This window comes from Mustela erminea, chromosome X, assembly GCF_009829155.1.
Source record: "Mustela erminea isolate mMusErm1 chromosome X, mMusErm1.Pri, whole genome shotgun sequence".
Lineage (NCBI taxonomy): Eukaryota > Metazoa > Chordata > Mammalia > Carnivora > Mustelidae > Mustela > Mustela erminea.
In genome coordinates, this window is record NC_045635.1 from 51,238,625 (window position 1) to 51,250,892 (window position 12,268).

A 12,268-nucleotide genomic window follows, 5' to 3' on the forward strand; every position below is an offset into this window, starting at 1 on the left:
TTGCTATTTTTCCCTTGCCTTTGGAGACATATCTTGAAAGAAGGTGCTGTGGCCGAGGTTGAAGACATTGCTAACTGTATTCTTCTGTAGGATTTTGATGGACTCCTGTCTCACATTGAGGTCATTCAGCCATTTTGAGTTTATCTTTGTGTATGGTTTAAGAGAATGGTCCAGTCTCATGCTTTGCAGGTGGCTGTCCAATTTTTCCAGCACAATTTATTGAAAAAGTTGTCTTTTTCCATTGGCTATTCTTTCCTACTTTGTCAAAGATTAGTTTGACCATAGAGTTGAAAGTCTATTTCTGGGCTTTCTAATATGTTGCATTGTTCTATGTATCTGTTTCTGCCAATACCATGTTGTCTTGATGATCACAGCTTTGTAATATATCATGAAGTCAGGCATTTTGATACCCCCATCTTTGGTTTTCTTTTTCAACAGTGCCCTGGCAATTTGTGGTCTTTTCTATCTCCATGTAAATATTAGGATTGTCTCAGTTCTATGAAAAATGTCAATGGTATTTTGATAGGGATTTTATTGAATGTGTATATTGCTTTTGGCAGCATAGACATTTTCACAATCTTAACCCATGAGTATGGAATATTTTTCCATTTCTTTGTGTCTTCCTCCACTTATTTTGTAAATGTTCTATCATTTCTAGAGTAGAGATCATTAACCTCTTTAGTTAGGTTTCTTCCTAGGTATCTTATGGTTTGAAATGTTATTTTAAATGGAATCAATTCATTAATTTATCTTTCTTCAGCCACATTGTTAGTGTATAGAAATGCAACTGATCGGTGGGAGTCAAGGTGGTGGAGGAGTAGCAGGCTGAGATGATATCAGGTAGCAAGAGATCAGCTAGATAGCTTATCAAACCATTCCAAACACCTAAAAATCCAACAGGAGATAGAAGAGAAGAGCAGAAATTCTAGAAACAGAAAATCAACTGCTTTCTGAAAGGTAGGACCTGTGGAGAAGTGAATCTGAAGGGACGAGAAGATAGACCATGGGGGGAGGGGCCAGCTTCCTGCAAGCAGTGGAGCAACGGAGCACAAAATCTGAACTTTTAAAAGTCTGCCTCCACTGAGGGACATCTCAGTGGAGGCTAAGCGGGACTGGAACCCTCACCAGGACAGCATGGTCTCAGGTCCCGTGGGGTCACTGAGGTAGTGGGTGTGTCTGAGTATTGCAGAGCTCACAGAAGAGCAGGGAAGCTGGCTGCAGAGACAGAGCCAAGGAGTGAACTCTCAGCTCAGGGTTACCTTAAACTGTGATCTGTGGTACAGTCATACCACTGCTCTTTGAGTAGGAACCACACAAGAGGCAGATCCCGGAAGACGTCCTTGGAAGAGCAGCAGTGATCTGTTGGGCTTGGAAACTCCAGGCAGGGCTGTATGCCAGGATTCTTGGGCTGGAGACTGGGAGGCTGCCATTTTCATTCCCATCCTCCAGAACTCTATGGAAAGCATTCAGGGAACAAAAGTTCCAGAGACCCAACCCAAGCAGATTACTTACCCTGGCCCCTGGCAAGGACGGTGCAATTCTGCCTCAGGCAAAAACACTACAACAGCCCCCTCCCCCAGAAGATCAGCAAGAAATCCTGCCAAGACAAAGCTCACTTTTCAAGGAGAACAATGGAATTCCAGAGAAGGAGACAGCAAAAGCTTTTGATCTTGATGAAATCCCAATAGTTCATTTTTGCCCTTGCTTCCCTTGCCTTTGGCGATGTTCCTAGGAAGATGTTGCTGTGGCTGAGGTCGAAGAGGTTGCTCCCTGTGTTCTCCTCAAGGATTTTGATGGATTCTTTTCTCACATTGAGGTCCTTCATCCATTTTGAGTCTATTTTTGTGTGTGGTGCAAGGAAATGGTCCAATTTCATTTTTCTGCATGTGGCTGTCCAATTTTCCCAACACCATTTATTGAAGAGGCTGTCTTTTTTCCATTGGACATTCCTTCCTGCTTTGTCGAAGATTAGTTGACTGTAGAGTTGAGGGTCTATTTCTGGGCTCTCTATTCTGTTCCATTGATCTATGTGTCTGTTTTTGTGCCAGTACCATGCTGTCTTGATGATGACAGCTTTGTAATAGAACTTGAAGTCCGGAATTGTGATGCCACCAACGTTGGCTTTCTTTTTCAATATCCCTTTGGCTATTCGAGGTCTTTTCTGGTTCCATATAAATTTTAGAATTATTTGTTCCATTTCTTTGAAAAAGATGGATGGTACTTTGATAGGAATTGCATTAAATGTGTAGATTGCTTTAGGTAGCATAGACATTTTCACAATATTTATTCTTCCAATCCAGGAGCATGGAACATTTTTCCATTTCTTTGTGTCTTCCTCAATTTCTTTCATGAGTACTTTATAGTTTTCTGAGTATAGATTCTGTGCCCCTTTGGTTAGGTTTATTCCTAGGTATCTTATGGTTTGGGGTGCAATTATAAATGGGATTGACTCCTTAATTTCTCTTTCTTCTGTCTTTCTGTTGGTGTAGAGAAATGCAACTGATTTCTGTGCATTGATTTTATATCCTGACACTTTATTGAATTCCTGTACAAGTTCTAGCAGTTTTTGAGTGGAGTCTTTTGGGTTTTCCACATATAGTATCATATCATTTGCGAAGAGTGATAATTTGACTTCTTCTTTGCCGATTTGGATGCCTTTAATTTCCTTTTGTTGTCTTATTGCTGAGGCTAGGACTTCTAGTACTATGTTGAATAGCAGTGGTGAATAATGGATATCCCTGTCGTGTTCCTGACGTTAGCGGAAAAGCTTTCAGTTTTTCTCCATTGAGAATGATATTTGCGGTGGGTTCTTCATAGATGGCTTTGATGATATTGAGGTATGTGCCCTCTACCCCTACACTTTGAAGACTTTTGATCAGGAAGTGATGCTGTACTTTGTCAAATGCTTTTTCAGCATCTATTGAGAGTATCATATGGTTCTTGTTCTTTCTTTTATTGATGTGTTGTATCACATTGACTGATTTGCGGATGTTTATCCAACCTTGCAGCCCTGGAATAAATCCCACTTGGTCGTGGTGAATAATCCTTTTAATGTACTGTTGAATCCTATTGGCTAGTATTTTGGTGAGAATTTTCGCATCTGTGTTCATCAAGGATATTGGTCTATAGCTCTCTTTTTTGATGGGATCCTTGTCTGGTTTGGGTATCAAGGTGATGTTGGCCTCATAAAATGAGTTTGGAAGTTTTCTTTCCATTTCTATTTTTTGGAACAGTTTCAGGAGAATAGGAATTAGTTATTTAAATGTTTGGTAGAATTCCCCCAGGAAGCCGTCTGGCACTGGGCTTTTGTTTGTTTGGAGATGTTTAATGACTGTTTCAATCTCCTTACTGGTTATGGGTCTGTTCAGGCTTTCTATTTCTTCCTGGTTCAGTTGTGGTAGTTTATATGTTTCTAGGAATGCATCCATTTCTTCCAGATTGTCAAATTTGTTGGCATAGAGTTGTTCATAGTATGTTCTTATAATAGTTTGTATTTCTTTGGTGTTAGTTGTGATCTCTCCTCTTTCATTCATGATTTTATTTATTTGCGTCCTTTCTCTTTTCTTTTTGATAAGTCTGGCCAGGGGTTTATCAATTTTATTAATTCTTTCAAAGAACCAGCTCCTAGTTTCTTTGATTTGTTCTATTGTTTTTTTTTTTTTTTTGGTTTCTATTTCATTGATTTCTGCTCTGATCTTTATGATTTCTCTTCTCCTGCTGGGCTTAGGGTTTCTTTCTTGTTCTTTCTCCCGTTCCTTTAGGTGTAGGGTTAGGTTGTGTACCTGAGACCTTTCTTGTTTCTTGAGAAAGGCTTGTACCGCTATATATTTTCCTGTCAGGACTGCCTTTGTTGTGTCCCACAGATTTTGAACCATTGTATTTTCATTATAATTTGTTCCCATGATTTTCTTCAATTCTTAATTTCCCAGTTGACCCATTCATTCTTTAGAAGGTTGCTGTTTAGTCTCCATGTATTTGGGTTCTTTCCAAACTTCCTCTTGTGGTTGAGTTCTAGCTTCAGAGCATTGTGGTCTGAAAATATGCAGGGAATGATCCCAATCTTTTGATACCGGTTGAGTCCTGATTTAGGACAGAGGATGTGATCTATTCTGGAGAATGTTCCATGTGCACTAGAGAAGAATGTGTATTCTGTTGCTTTGGGATGAAATGTTCTGAATATATCTGTGATGTCCATCTGGTCCAGTGTGTCATTTAAGGCCTTTATTTCCTTGCTGATCTTTTGCTTGGATGATCTGTCCATTTCAGCGAGGGAAGTGTTAAAGTCCCCTACTATTATTGTATTATTGTTGATGTGTTTCTTTGATTTTGTTATTAATTGGTTTATATAGTCGGCTGCTCCCACGTTGGGGGCATAGATATTTAAAATTGTTAGATCTTCTTGTTGGACAGACCCTTTGAGTATGATACAGTGTCCTTCCTCATCTCTTATTATAGCCTTTGCTTAAAATCTAATTGATCTGATATAAGGATTGCCACTCCTGCTTTCTTCTGATGTCCATTAGCATGGTAAATTCTTTTCCACCCCTTCACTTTAAATCTAGAGGTGTCTTTGGGCTTAAAATGAGTTTCTTGGAGGTAACATATAGATGGGTTTTGGGTTTTTATCCATTCTGAAACCCGGTGTCTTTTGATTGGGGCATTTAGCCCATTAACATTCAGGGTAACTATTGAGAGATATGAATTTAGTGCCATTGTATTGCCTGTAAGGTGACTGTTACTGTATATTGTCTCTGTTCCTTTCTGATCTACCACTGTAGGCTCTCTCTTTGCTTAGAGGACCCCTTTCAATATTTCCTGTAGTTCTGGTTTGGTGTTTGCAAATTCTTTCAGTTTTTTTTTTTGTCCTGGAAGCTTTTAATCTCTCCTTCTATTTTCAATGATAGCCTAACTGGATATAGTATTCTTGGCTGCATGTTTTTCTCGTTTAGTGCTCTGAATATATGAGGCCAGCTCTTTCTGGCCTGCCAGGTCTCTGTGGATAAGTCAGCTGCCAATCTAATATTTTTACCATTGTATGTTACAGACTTCTTTTCCCGGGCTGCTTTCAGGATTTTCTCTTTGTCACTAAGACTTGTCAATTTTACTATTAGGTGACAGGGTGTGGGCCTATTCTTATTGATTTTGAGGGGCGTTCTCTGAACCTCCTGAATTTTGATGCTCGTTCCCTTTGCCATATTGGGGAAATTCTCCCCAATAATTCTCTCCAGTATACTTTCTGCTCCCATCTCTCTTTCTTCTTCTTCTTGAATCCCAATTATTCTAATGTTCTTTCATCTTATGGTGTCACTTATCTCTCGAATTCTCCCCTCGTGGTCCAGTAGCTGTTTGTCCCTCTTTTGCTCAGCTTCTTTATTCTCTGTCATTTGCTCTTCTATATCACTAATTCTTTCTTCTGCCTCATTTATCCTAGCAGTGAGAGCCTCCATATTTGATTGCACCTCATTAATAGCTTTTTTTATTTCAAATTGGTTAGATTTTAGTTCTTTTATTTCTCCAGAAAGGGCTTTTATATCTCTCGAGAGTGTTTCTCTAATATCTTCCATGCCTTTTTGGAGCCCGGCTAGAACCTTGAGAATTGTCATTCTGAACTCTAGATCTGACATATTACCAATGTCTGTATTGATTAGGTCCCTAGCCTTCGGTACTGCCTCTTGTTCTTTTTTTTGTGGTGAATTTTTCCGTCTTGTCATTTTGTCCAGATAAGAGTATATGAAGGAGCAAGTAAAAACTAAAAGATTGGCAACAACCCCAGGACAATATGCTTTAACTAAATCAGAAGAGATCCCAAATCGTGAGGGGGGAGAAAGGGGATAAAAAGAGGTTCAAAAAGAAAGAATGAAAAAAAAAAAAAGAAAAAAAAAAGAAAAGAATTTAAAAAAGAAAATGAGTAAAGAAAAATATAAAAAAGAAAAAATATATATATTAGATAAACTAGTTAAAAATGTTAAAAAAGAGAACGGTAAAAGTTAAAAAAAATTTTAGCAGAAGAAGAGAAAAAAAATGAAAAAGAAAAAAATTAAATTAACTGCAAAACTAAAAAAAAATCACAGGGAGAAAGCCATGAGTTCCGTGCTTTGCTTTCTCCTCCTCTGGAATTCTGCTGCTCTCCTTGGTATTGAAACCACACTCCTTGGTAAGTGAACTTGGTCTTGGCTGGATTTCTTGTTGATCTTCTGGGGGAGCGGCCTGGTGTAGTGATTCTCAAGTGTCTTTGCCCCAGGCGGAATTGCACCGCCCTTACCAGGGGCTGGGCTGAGTAATCCACTCGGGTATGCTTTCAGAAGCTTTTGTTCCCTGAGCGCTTTCTGTAGAGTTGTGGAGGACGGGAATACAAATGGCGGCCTCCTGGTCTCTGGCCCGGAGGAGCTGAGAGCCCAGGGCCCCACTACTCAGTGTGCCCTCAGAGAACAGCGCCTAGTTACTCCCATCTGCCTGACCTCCGGCCACGCTCCGAGCTCACCAAGCCTGCGACCGGTTCAAGGTAAGCCCGAGCTGTGATCTTACTGTCAGCTCTGTCTCTGTAGCCAGTTTACCTGTTCCAATACCCGCAAGCTCTGCGACACTCAGACACCCCCGATCCTTCTGTGACCCTGCGGGACCTGAGGCCATGCTGACCCCGCGTGGGCTTCGCCCTCGTTTAGCCTCTGGACTGATGTCCCTCAGTGGAACAGACTTTTAAAAGTCCTGATTTTGTGCTCCGTTGCTCCGCCGCTTGCCAGGAGCCGGCCCCTCCCCCTGGGTCTATCTTCCCGTCGTTTTGGATTCACTTCTCCGCCAGTCCTACCTTTCAGAAAGTGGTTGTTTTTCTGTTTCCAGAATTGCTGTTCTTCTTCTCTTCGATCTGCCGATGGATTTGCAGGTGTTTGCAATCTTTAGATAAGCTATCTAGCTGATCTCCTGCTAGCTGATGTAGTCTCATCCTGCTACTTCTCCGCAATCTTGACTCCTCCCTCTGCTGCTGGAATTATTAAAGGACCAAAATCTACCGTCCCTACCTCTGGGTAGGGCAAAGGGACTGGCTCAAGACATCGTTTCCTCCTGCAAAGCCTGCACAGTGACAAACTTGCAATGAGCAGACGGCTCCCCCGAAACCAGGAACTGGGAAAACTGGCCTGGAATCTTCTGGGAAGTAGACTTCACCGAGGTAACACCAGCAACATATGGAAATAAGTATCTGCTAGTCTTTATAGACACTTTTTCAGGATGGGTCGAGGCCTTCCCCACTAAAAAGGAGACGGCCATGGTCATGGCCAAGAAGATCCTAGAAGAGATCTCCCCGATTTGGACTGCCTAAGTAATAGGACCTGATAATGGACCTGCATTTGTTGCCCAGGTAAGTCAGGGATTGGCCAGGGTCTTGGGGTTTAACTGGAAACTGCATTGTGCTTATAGACCCCAGAGTTCAGGGCAGGTAGAAAGAATGAATAGAACTATAAGAGACCTTAACCAAATTAGCTATAGAGACTGGCTTGAAAGATTGGATGGTGCTCCTTCCTTATGCCCTCTTCTGTGCGCGTAATACCCCTTCCCCCTCTAGGAGGAACCTGACCCCATTTGAAATCCTCTATTGGGGACCCCCTCCTTTAAAACACATGACTGAACATGGACATGGGACATCTGTTACTTCCACTGCCATGATGATACCCAGACTTAAGGCTCTGGAGACCATCCAGAAATATATCTGGAAGGGCCTATCAGAGGCCTACCAACCAGGTACTGTTACTCCCCACTCTTATTCTGTAGGTGATTGAGTCTACGTCTGCCGACACCAGGTACGCAACCTTGAGCCTCAATGGAAGGGACCCTACTTGATCCTGCTGACCACGCAAACTGTTGTCAAGGTCAACGGCATCTCGGCCTAGATCCATGCTAGTGGGACCCTTACTTATTCTCCTCCTGCTTTTGACTATAGGACCCTGTATTTTAAATAAGTTGATAGCCTTTGTGCAAGATAGAATAGGACAGATCAAGTTAATTGTAATAAGGCAATAGTATGAAGCATTACACTCGGATGATCTTCACAATCTCTAAGGTTATAGATACCCACAAGAATAACTGGGGAATGAAGAGATCCAGAGCTGAAAGAGTTAAATTGTGTGGAGCTTCTGCTAACTTGCTTTTCTGTAACTGCTCTGCTGTGTCCTTGAATTATGCTTATGGTTAACAAAGAAGAGAACTGTTTTGTCCTAGTTTCACAGCTGCCTGACCCCAGCAGCACCCAGACGATAAGATATGGCTAACTGAAAAATGTAAACTGTGCAGGGCATACCAGGAACTATAACTGTGTAAAGAGGTCACTGTGATTGTGGCTTTGTGACAAGCCTTTGTCTAAAAAATGCATAAAAACCATATGCTCCCCTTTATCAGGGCTCTCAGCCTCTTCCTGATCTTCGGGTATGTTGCAGAGCCCCAGCATGCTGGAACAATAGAGCCCGTGCTGTTGCAGAAAGAGCTGCCTTGGTGTCGTTCCTCTGCGCCTCCCTAGGTTGAGGTCTTCTCGACCCTAACAGAGGGTACAGGGAACTTCTATAAGCTGGCTCCTAGAAAGTGATGTAACATTGAAGCACAAAATTGGAGTCCTTAGAAAACTGCTTAAGAGAAATCCCTTTCGGAAATGAGCTCAGGGAATGAAAAGGGCAGAATTATAGGTGAATCACTCTGGTCTAATGTCACAGGAGACGGAAAGAACAGGGTTGACTGATCTGATAGAATGCCCAAGAAGTGGAGTGGTGAAACTGGTGATGATCATCCAGGCCACAAGGGACTCTCAGCTTGGGTCACCCTAAAGTGCAATCAGGATGGTTGGGTGGTGACTCTGCCTGAGCACACTGAAAAGGACTGGAATATGTGCACCATTTACCATCCCCTTGAAGTGGCAAAATGACTGCACCGAAGACCAGGTAACAACTCTCAGGAAAGGACAGTAGGGTGGCACCCAGCCATGAACAGGGAGCTGTGGAGCAGGGTGAATGTACGACCCTACAACCATCTGCAGTTGAAAGTACACAAAAGGCAATGACACTTGCAGGTCCCTAGGACTGGCCCCAGGAGGACTGCTGTGGGCTCACACCCCAAAAGTCAGCTGAGTTTGGAACACAGTTCAAATAGTTAAATAGTTAAAAACTGTTTCAAACAGTTGAAAGCAGTTTGTCCCAGAGGTTTTATTGAAGAGGGGGGGCCTCAATCTCTCAGCTCTGGGCCAAAGATCCAGGATTGGCAATTTTTCTCTGATTCTCTGAGGAGGCATACAAAACATCCAGGGAACAAACGCCACACAAAGTGCCAGTTTCCACTAAGCCCATCCTTTTGACAAGGGAGGGACAACCCCACCCAGGAAAATACACCTGAGAAGCAGCACATCAGGCCCCTCTCCCAGAAGAGAGACTAGAAAAACAGGTGGACCACAAGCTTATGGATTCCACAAGACTGTGAAACTCCAGCACCTGGTGTAAATAGTATATTGAGCTCCAGGTGTTTTCTCATGACTCAAAATCTTTCAGTCTAAAATTTTCCATTCCTTTATTTTTACTTTTTTTTTTCCATTTCAACAAGATTATTATTTTACCAATTTATGTGTTTAAGTCACCTTCTAACTTTTATATTTTATGTCTACCTTTTACAGAGATATAAGCTTCACTTTACTCCTTTTGTCACTCTATCCAATTATATACAATTCATTATATATATATATATATATATATATATATGTTTTGCTTTTTTTTTCAAATTTAAGATACATTGTCTTCTCATACAGAGATCAAAATTCAATCAGTAATGAAAGGATCACAATCCTTTGTCACCCCCACAACATTATAGTCTCTCTTCTCACCCCTTTTTTTTATTTCTTTGTTTCATTTTGGTTTTGTTTCCTTTTCTATGGTGGCTTCCAATCACTTTGGATTTTTCTAGGGTATATTTTGCTTCAGTCATGATTGATATTGTGGACTCTGCTCATTCACTCACCCATCCTTATCTGGGTAAAATGATTAGAAAGAGGAATTCACAGCAGGAGAAAAACAGAGGCAATATTCTCTGCCACAGGGATAATTGATATGGATATAAGTAAGGTGTCAGAGGTGGAATTCAGGATAGCAATTATAAAGTTAATACCTAGGCTTGAAATAAGCATAAATGACAATACAGAATCTCTAAGGTGGGAAATGAGATCTAATCAGGCTGAACTTAAAAATAATATGAATGAGATGCAGCCTAAATTGGATACTCTAACAGCTAGGGTCAATGAGGCAGAAGAGAAAAAAAAAAGTGGTCTAGAGGACAGGCTGATGGAAAGGAAGGAAGTTGAGGAAAAGAGAGAAAGACAACAGCCCATGAAGAAAGGATTCCAGCAATTAATGATACCATAAAATAAAACAATGTCAGAATTATTAGTGTTCTTGAGGGAGTGGAGAAAGAGAGCAAGTGCCAGAAGGTATACTTGAGAAAATCATAATTGAGAACTTCCCTAATCTGGGGAAGGAAACAAGCATTCATGTCCAAGAGGCAGGGAGGACCTCTCCAAAAATCAATAAAAAGTAGATCAACATTCCAACATTTAATAGTGAAACTTGCAAACCTTACAGCCAAAGCAGCTATCCTGAGAGCAGCTAGAGAGAGGAGGTTCCCCACATATGGAAGAAGGAATATCAGAATAGCATCAGACCTAATCACAGAAACCTGACAAGCCAGAAAGGGCCAGCAAGACATATTTAGGGTATTAAATGAGTAAAACATGCAGCCAAGAATACTTCATTCATAAAGGCTGTCATTCAGAATGGAAGAAGAGTTAAAGAGCTTCCAGGACAGACTGAAACTGAAAGAATATGTGACTACCAAGGCAGCTCTCAAAGAAATAATAAGGGGGATATTGTAAGTGAAGAGAAACCCCAAAAGTAACATAGTCTAGAAATAAATGGAGAAAATCAACAGAAACAAAGACATTAAGGCAATACAATGGAACTAAATGTGTATCTTTCCATAGTTATTCTGAATGTAAATGGGAAAAATGCACCACCCAAAAGACACAGGGAATCAGATTGGAAAAAAAAGCAATACCCAAGGAGGAGAAAAGATGGAGGAGAAGTAGAAGGAGCTGTTTCAACCAGTCCCATAAAGTGAGCTGATAACCTACCAAAGAACTCTGATTACCCATGAAATCAGCCAGAGATTAGAATTATACACTTCTGGATTTCTATGGGGGAAGAAGACTCCAGTGGGCAGGTAAAGTGGAGTGGGAACATCAGACTGATGTCAGAAGATAAAAGAGGGAGGGAGCCACCAGAAGTAACCCATTGGAAAGTAATACCCCAATCCAAGAGTGTCCTGTGATTGGGGACCAGCATTAACTTGGAGTCTGGTTGAAAGCACTCAAAAAGAGCAAAAGATCTTAGGGGGAAATTGGTGTAATGGGCCTGTTAGGAACAGGGACTCAAGCCCATGGACCCGGGATGGCCAAAGCTGGTGCGGAACCAGAGAGTGCAGCGAAGAAACCAGGTCTTGGTCCTTGAGCCACCAGCGTGCCTGAGAGCATCAGCATGGTGACGCCCATGAGGGAATCTGGTGTGGACAACAGCCAGCGCTCTCTAGAACCACAGCCTTTTGTGGTTGCACCTGCACCTGCAAAGCATTACCAGGGTCTGAGTCATGCTCGACAACCTCCCCTGAGAAAGTCCATGCAGGCGCTAGCTGGTGCTCTCTAGGACTGGGAGATTCTGACCACCCTTGGCCTCTCCCAGAAAGCCAGCCAATCAAAACAAAACAAAACAAAACAAAACCACCACTACTTCATAGATACATTTTTATTTTTAACTCATTTGGACTATTCCCATTCTTTTCAGTTTTAATAGAAATTTTTAACCTATTTACAATCACAATGAGATGTTCAGTACACCAAATTCCAAATTAACTTTTACCCAGGATTTTTTGATACATATACCTCTGTTTTTGTTTTGTTTTTCTATTTTTTTAACTTTTTAATTTAATTTAATTTTTTTTAATATTCATATAGAGATAAGCTTCAAAGTAATCCCTTTCCCAAATCATTGTTACCCCTATATGTAAGCCAGGCTTTTTGTTTTGTTTTCTTTTCTTTTTTTTCATGTCTTTTATTAATTTGTTTTCAGTGTAACAGAATTGTTTATATACCACACCCAGTGCTCCATGCAATACGTGCCCTCCATAATACCCACAATCAGACTCCTCCAACGCCCCAACCCTGACACCTTCAAAACCCTCATATTGTTTTTCAGAG